This window comes from Sceloporus occidentalis, unplaced genomic scaffold (genome assembly GCF_023333645.1).
Source record: "Sceloporus occidentalis isolate IW3139 unplaced genomic scaffold, rSceOcc1.0.p SCAF_1, whole genome shotgun sequence".
NCBI classification, from domain to species: domain Eukaryota; kingdom Metazoa; phylum Chordata; class Lepidosauria; order Squamata; family Phrynosomatidae; genus Sceloporus; species Sceloporus occidentalis.
This window is the reverse complement of record NW_028316981.1, coordinates 1,485,085-1,493,336: the sequence shown is the minus strand read 5'-3', so window position 1 is coordinate 1,493,336 and position 8,252 is coordinate 1,485,085.

Sequence of the window (8,252 nt, the reverse complement as noted above, 5' to 3'; positions counted from 1 at the left end):
CCCAAGCTCAACTCAGGCTTGCATCCTTCCGAGGTCGCTAAAATGAGTACCCAGACTGTTGGGGGCAAATTAGCTTACTTGCTAATTAGCTTACTTGCTGTTCACCGCTATGATCTTTGGAATAGCGGTATATAAATAAAACAAATTATTAATTATTATTATCAAGCCTCTCTTTAAAAACCAAAGAAGGGAGTCTGTTCCACTGTCAAACAGTTCTTGCTCTAAGTAAATTCTTCCTGATGTTAAGATGACAGGATTGGGAGCATACTTATCAAATTTGCAGATGACACCAAATTAGGAGGAATAGCTAATACCCCAGAGGACAGGATCAAAATTCAAAATGACCTGAATAGACTTGAAAGCTGGGCCAAAGCTAACAAAATGAAATTCAACACGAAGAAATGTAAGGTACTGCACTTAGGGCAGAAAAATAAAATGCACAGATATAGGTTGGGGGATACATGGCTGACTGAAACTACATGTGAAAGGGATCTTGGAGTCCAAGTGGACCACAAGTTGAACATGAGTGAACAGTGCGATGCGGCAGCTAAAAAGGCCAATGCAATTTTAGGCTGCATCAATAAAAGTATAGTGTCTAGGTCAAGAGTGCCACTGTATTCTGCTCTGGTCAGGCCCCACCTGGAATATTGTGTCCAGTTCTGGGCACCACAATTTAAAAAGGATGTTGAGAAACTGGAGCGTGTCCAAAGGAGGGTGACTAAAATGGTGAAGGGTCTGGAAACCATGTCCTATGAGGAATGCCTTAGGGAGCTGGGGATGTTTAGCCTGGAGAAAAGAAGGTTAAGAGGTGATATGAGAGCCCTGTTTAAATATTTGAAAGGAAGTCATATTGAGGAGGAAGCAAGCTTGTTTTCTGCTGCTCCAGAGAACAGGACCCGGAACAATGGATGCAAGCTACAGGAAAAGAGATTCCACCTCAACATTAGGAGGAACTTCCCGACAGTAAGGGCTGTTCAACAGTGGAACACACTCCCTCGGAGTGTAGTGGAGTCTCCTTCCTTGGAAGTCTTTAAGCAGAGGTTAGATGGCCATCTGTTGGGGATGCTTTGATTTAATTTCCTGCAGGGCAGAATGGGGTTAGACTGGATGGCCCTTGTGGTCTCTTCCAACTCTATGATTCTATGATTCCAGAGGCTTAGGTTCCTAGAGAGTTCTCCTGCAAGGGAGAGAGTGAGAGAGAGAGAGAGAGAGCGCAGATGCTTAGATTCCTAGAGAGTCCTTCTCCAAGGGGGGGGGTGAGAGAGAGAGAGGGAGAGAGAGAGAGAGCGCAGATGCTTAGATTACTAGAGTGTCCTCCTCCGGGGGGGGGGGGGAGAGAAGAGATTCTTAGATTCCTAGAGAGTTCACCTCCAAGGGAGAGGGAGAGAGAGAGAGAGAGAGAGCAGATGCTTAGATTCCTAGAGTCCTCCTTCCTAGAGAGTCCTCCTCCAAGTAGGCTTGCCATAACCCACCTGTAGGCGGGAAAATCCCGGTTTTGGCGGAACCGGCCCGGTCCGGTTCCGCCAATTCCTGGGTTGGGGCCCGTATTTTGCCTTGTCTGCAGGCCAGGCGGCACTCCTCCTCCTCCTCCGCGCGCTCCCGTAGCGGCCACCCACCTCCTCCTCTCCCACCTCCTTTCCTTTGGGTACTGCGCGGCTGTGCAGCCCGCCCTCTTCCTCCTCCTCATTTTTTTGTGTGCACGTGGCGCACAGCGCGGCCCACCTCCTCCTCCACACTGGGCCACGGGCGCTTCTTCTGGCCCTGCGCGCACCCTTGCAGGGCCGCACACAGGGCTAACGAGGAGGACTTCCTCCTCCTGAGGCTGGGGCTGAACAGCCCGCCCCTTCTCCAGCACGGAGCCTGTGAGCGCTGGCAGGGGGCGGGGCTGTTCCACCCCCAGTCTGCCCCCATTGGCCAGCCAGCCTCAGGAGGAGGAGCTCCTCTTCTGTTGGGCCAGGCTGCAGCCAGAGAGCAAAGGAAAGGGCCATTTCCGAAAGAGGAGGAGGAAGAGGAGGAAGAAGAAGAGTAGCAGGAGGAGGAGGAAGAGGGAGGAAGAGTAGCAGGAGGAGGAAGATGAGGAAGAAGAAGAAGAAGAGTAGCAGGAGGAGGAGGATTTTCATTCCATTTGTACAGGTCTGCTTTGTTTTAACAATGATAGTGGTGATGATGATGATTTTGTCCTACATTTGTCTCGGTTTGGAGGTCCTGCCTTATGGCAACCCTACCTCCAAGGGGGGGGGGGAGAAAGAGCGTAGATGCTTAGATTCCTAGAGAGTCCTCTTCCAAGGGAGAGAGAGAGACCAGATGCTTAGATTCCTAGAGAGTCCTCTTCCAAGGGAGAGAGAGAGCAGATGCTTAGATTCCTAGAGAGTCCTCTTCCAAGGGAAAGAGAGAGAGCAGATGCTTAGATTCCTAGAGAGTCCTCTTCCAAGGGAGAGAGAGAGCAGATGCTTAGATTCCTAGAGAGTCCCCCTCCAAGGGAGAGAGAGAGCAGATGCTTAGATTCCTAGAGATAGGGTTGCCATAACCTGGCTACAACCGGGAATTTCCCGGTTTTGGCGGCCCCGGGGAGGTGGGGAGGAAGAGGAGGGCAGCAAGGCCTGCCCCAGGCCACGCGGCAAATGGAGGAGGAGGAGGAGGAGGAGGAGGAGGAGGAAAAGGAGGTGGAGGAGGAGGGGGAGGAGGGGGAGGAGGAGGTGGTGAGTGAGTGGCCAGAGGCCTCAAGGTGGGTTTTTTTTTTGGGGGGGGGTGCTTTTAATGCTAACAAGTCTCCCTTGTTTTGACAGTGATAGTGTGGTGATGATGATGATGATGATGATGAGTCAGTTTGAGAGGCATGCACGAACTGTTTCAGAAGCCGAGAGCGTGTCACCTTCCAAAGTGTGTTTTGCTAACAAGTCTCCCTTGTTTTGACAGTGATTGTGTGATGATGATGATGATGATGATGATGAGTCAGCTTGAGAGGCATGCACACACTGTTTCTGAAGCCAAGAGAGTGTGACTTTCCAAAGTGCCTTTTCTGTGTGTTTTTAGTTCTTTAATGGTGATATTGATACCAGCAAGCCTCTGAGGCAAGGCCAATGTAAATTGCTGTGATGTTTACAAACTCATGTGCAGTGAAGAAAAACCAAAGTCCCTTGACCAAGTAGACACTTCTGAGAAGTACACTTGGTGCAAGAATGGTGAAACCACCTTGACATGTTCAATATGCATAGCCATGTTAAACCATGCTAAGTGTTAAACCCAAGGGGTTTGGTTATGGAATAAGCCTCTGATGCAAGAGGCCATGTTAAGTAAAGCTATGTGAAATGCCCAAATGTGCTGTTGTGTGTGTTTTGGAATGGAGGTTGGAGGTGTTTGGCCAGAAAGGGAAGTCCATTTCTGCCATCTGTCTAGAAATAATGCACAAATGTCCTCCATTTTGATCATGCCTAAGAAACATGCATTTATATTAACATTTTATAAAAAAGCATCAATTTTTTTCGTGTGCCCTCCATTTTTAAAAAAATGTGCCCTACATTTGAAAATGTTGTCCTACATTTGTCCCGGTTTGGAGGTCCTGACTTATGGCAACCCTACCTAGAGAGTCCTCTTCCAAGGGGGAGAGAGAGCGAGAGCGAGAGAGCAGATACTTAGATTCCTAGAGAGGCAGGCAATGTTGGGAAAGGTCAGGACTCAAGAGCTGGGAAAGGGAAGCTGGAGGAGGAGGTAAGGGAGGATTGCCCTCAGTGGGGCTTTCTGGGAGGAAGGGAGGGCCCCCTGTCTGTGGGGAGAGCAGGGGAGGAGAGGGGGTTATTTTATTTGCAGGGCTGGGATCCAAGTGCCTTATTATTAGTTTTTTGTGGGGGGGGGGGTCGGGCTATGTAGCCATGTTCCAGAAAAGTTTCTTCCTGATATTTCGCCAGCATCTGTGACTGGCATTTCAGAGATGCCAGCCTTATTGTTATTCTTCCAGTGTAGAGGCCCCTCCTGAGCCTTTCCTGCCAGGGTCTCACTCACTCTCTCCTGCAGTGTTGCCAACAAGCCTCGAAGATAACTCCCCAAAATGTTTGTCCAAAACACGCTGAATCCCCCCAGATCACACGGACTATTCAGTCACAATTCCCGGAAAATTCCCATAATGTTAAAATGGTGGATGTTTTGCAAATAAACATAAACATAATTGAATAAAAATAATTGTAATTATTTCAACTCTCAAAATCACCATTGAACCAAACAAAGAATCTTTCAGTCCTTTTAAGATATTTATTTTGACATGAAGGGGGTTCAGGAAGCTTTGTGCCAATAGAAACGTGTTCGGCTGCAACCACACTGCAGAAATAAATCCAGTTTGACACCCTTTTAATTGACATGGCTCAGTGCTAGGGAATCCTGGGAATTCTAGTTTTCAGAGACATTTAACCTTCTCTCTCAGCAAACTCTGGTGTGCCATGGCAGTAAAAACGGTATGAAACTGGATTGTCTCTGTAGTGAAGATGCAGCCTGAGTTAGGTCCAAGACACACTGCAGAAATAATCCAGTTCAAGGCCACTTTAGGTGCCCTGGCTCAGTGCTATGGAATCCTGGGAATTGTCTCTGGAGTCTGGAGTGAAGATGCAGCCTGAGTTGGGTCCAAGACACACTGCAGAAATAATCCAGTTTGAGACTGCTTTAACTGCCCTGGTTCAGTGCTAGGGAACCCTGGGAAGTGTAGTTTTGTGAGACATTGAGCCTTCTTTATCAAAAAGAGCTCTGGTGCCACAACAAACTACAATTCCCAGGATTCCCTAGCACTGAGCCAGGAGAGTTAAAGTGGTCACAAACTGGATTATTTCTGCAGCATTTTGGACCTTCGTTATTAAAAATGCTCAAGGTCCAATCCATACTGCAGAAATAATCCAGTTTGAGACCACTTTAACTGCCCTGGCTCAGTGCTAGGGAACCCTGGGAATTGTAGTTTTGTGAGAAAGAGCTCTGGTGCCACAATGAACTACAATTCCCATGCATCTGAGGAAATACTCTTAAGTCTAGGAAAGCTCATGCTGCCAACTTTTCTTTCAGTGAGTCTCAACGGTGCTACAAGATCTCTCTATCATCATCACCATTATTATTATCATGATTAAATCCAAATGCAGCTGAAGAAGTGGACTTAAATTGGCAACACTGATATGCTGTAGACTCATTCTCTGGGGCTGTGATCTGGAAGTGTGCAGGCAATTCCCTTGTCAAACCAGGGAATCCTGGGAATTGTAGTTTGTTGTGACATGTTGAGACACTGCTTTTACCGGCAGCCAGGGCTCCATGCATGAAATTCTGGGCTTGGTGGTTTGTTGTGCCCAGAATCCCATCATCGCAGGGAGCCTTGCAGTTAGAAGCAGTGCCAAACTGGATTATTTCTGCAGTATGGATGGCAATGGAAAAGAGAACGAAAAAGAGAGCCACAAAACAACATTCTTGGAAGACAGGGCAGCAGGGATGCCAACTTACCAGGTGCTCTGCCCATGCTCAGAGGCATATTTAATCACTAACACACACACACACACTCTCTCTCTCTCTCTCAGGGACATCACATTCACATGATCACACAACTAGTAGGGCAGCCCATGGAAGTGAGGGAAGATGGAGATAAACATCTATTTTTCTACCCAGGTGCTCTGCCCATGCTCAGAAGCACCTTTCCACCTCTTTTTCTCACATCTCCTCTATTCTTCTACTTTTCCCCTCCACTAGATTCTCCTCCCGTCAACCCAAATGGTCCACCTCACAGTACAACAACGACCCTGAGAGGTAGGCTTGGGGCACTCTGCCAAAGCTCAGGAATTCAGAAATTCAAATGTCACTCTAAGGCACACACAGAAGTCCACAACATCAAGCCATGATACCCAGTGTTGCCAACAAGCCTCGAAGATAATTCCCCAAAATGTTTGTCCAAAACACACTGAATCCCCCCAGATCACACGGAATATTCAGTCACAATTCCCAGAAAATTCCCATTATGTTAAAATGGCGGATGTTTTGCAAATAAACGTAAACATAATTGAATAAAAATAATTGTAACTTATTTCAACTCTCAAAATCACCATTGAACCAAACAAAGAATCTTTCAGTCCTTTTAAGATATTTATTTTGACATGAAGGGGGTTCAGGAAGCTTTGTGCCAAATAGAAATGTTTTTGGATGTAACCACACTGCAGAAATAAATCCAGTTTGACACCCTTTTAATTGCCATGGCTCAGTGCTATGGAATCCTGGGAATTCTAGTTTTGGGAGACATTTAACCTTCTCTCTCAGCAAACTCTGGTGTGACAACAAACTACAATTCCCAGGATTTCATAGCACTGGGCCATGGCAGTAAAAACGGTATGAAACTGGGTTGTCTCTGGAGTCTGGAGTGAAGATGCAGCCTGAGTTGGATCCAAGACACACTGCAGAAATAATCCAGTTTGAGACCGCTTTAACGGCCCTGGCTCAGTGCTAGGGAACCCTGGGAATGGTAGTTTTGTGAGACATTGAGCCTTCTTTATCAAAAAGAGCTCTGGTGCCACAATGAACTACAATTCCCAGGATTTCCTAGCACTGAGCCAGGAGAGCTAAAGCGGTCACAAACTGGATTATTTCTGCAGTGTTTTGGACCTTCATTATTAAAAATGCTCAAGTTCCAATCCATACTGCAGAAATAATCCAGTTTGAGACCGCTTTAACTGCCCTGGCTCAGTGCTAGGGAACTCTGGGAATTGTAGTTTTGTGAGAAAGAGCTCTGGTGCCACAATGAACTACAATTCCCATGCATCTGAGGAAGTACGCTTAAGTCTAGGAAAGCTCATGCTGCCAGCTTTTTTTTCAGTGAGACTCAAAGTTGCTACAAGATCTCTCTATCGTCATCACCATTATTATTATTATCATTATTATTATCATTATTAAATCCAAATGAAGCTGAAGAAGTGGACTTAAATTGGCAACACTGATATCCTGTAGACTCATTCTCTGGGGCTGTGATCTGGAAGCGTGGAGGCAATTCCCTTGTTCAACCAGGGAATCCTGGGAATTGTAGTTTCTTGTGACATGTTGAGACACTGCTTTTACTGGCAGCCAGGGCTCCATGCTTGAAATTCTGGGCTTGGTGGTTTGTTGTGGCCAGAATCCCATCATCGCAGGGAGCCTTGCAGTTAGAAGCAGTGCCAAACTGGATTATTTCTGCAGTATGGATGGCAATGGAAAAGGGAACGAAAAGAGAGCCACAAAACAAAATTCTGGGAAGACAGGGCAGGGATGCCAACTTACCAGGTGCTCTGCCCATGCTCAGAGGCATATTTAATCACTAACACACACACACACACACACACACACACTCAGGGACATCACATTCACATCACACAACCCAAATGGTCCACCTCACAGTATAACAACGACCCTGAGAGGTAGGCTTGGGGCACTCTGCCCAAGCTCAGGAATTCAGAAATCCAAATGTCACTCTCAGGCAGACACAGAAGTCCACAACATCAAGCCACGATACCATGATCAAGTATTGCCTTTGTGTGCCTTAAAACTTATTTCTTACTTGGAAATCCAAGGCAATTGGGATTAAGCCAGCCAAGATCCCTCACTCCTCCTGGGCAACACTTTGTGCCTGGTTGCCTGCCTCCTTGTCTCCCCTCCCGCCACTTTGCTTTGCCCTGGAGAGCCTGAGAATGCCTGTCCTCTCTCTGATTGGTTGAAAACTGTTAGTGTGATTCCTCCAAATGGGGTTGGTTTGCTCTTGCTCTGTAGCCTTGCTCTCAGAGGGAGTCATGGAGAGAAAGAGAGAGAGAGAGAGAGAGTGTTTTCTCCAGTCCTCTCTCTGATTGGCTGAAAACTGTTACACTCCAAAGGGTTGGTTGCTCTGTAGCCAGCCTCGCTCCCAGAGGTCAGGTCTGGAGCTGAAATGGGACAAAGTCACCAAAAATGCACTGAAATAGAGCCAGGCACCAAAATCACACAAAAAGCTCTGAAAAGTCACCATTTTCGTGTGAAAGTCACGAAATTGGCAACACTGATGATACCATGATCAAGTACACTCGGCCCCCGGGTTACGAAATTAATTCGTTCCGCCGCCATTTTCGTAACCCGGAAGGCTTCGTAAGCCGAAAAAGCCATAGGCGCTAATGGGGAAAAGCCGCGATTTGGTGCGAAATAGCGCCGAAAAGCACCAAAACTTTATTCGTAACCCGGAATAACCTTCGTAACCCGGAAATATTTTTTATTATTTTTTTTTCGTAACCCGGAAATTTCGTATC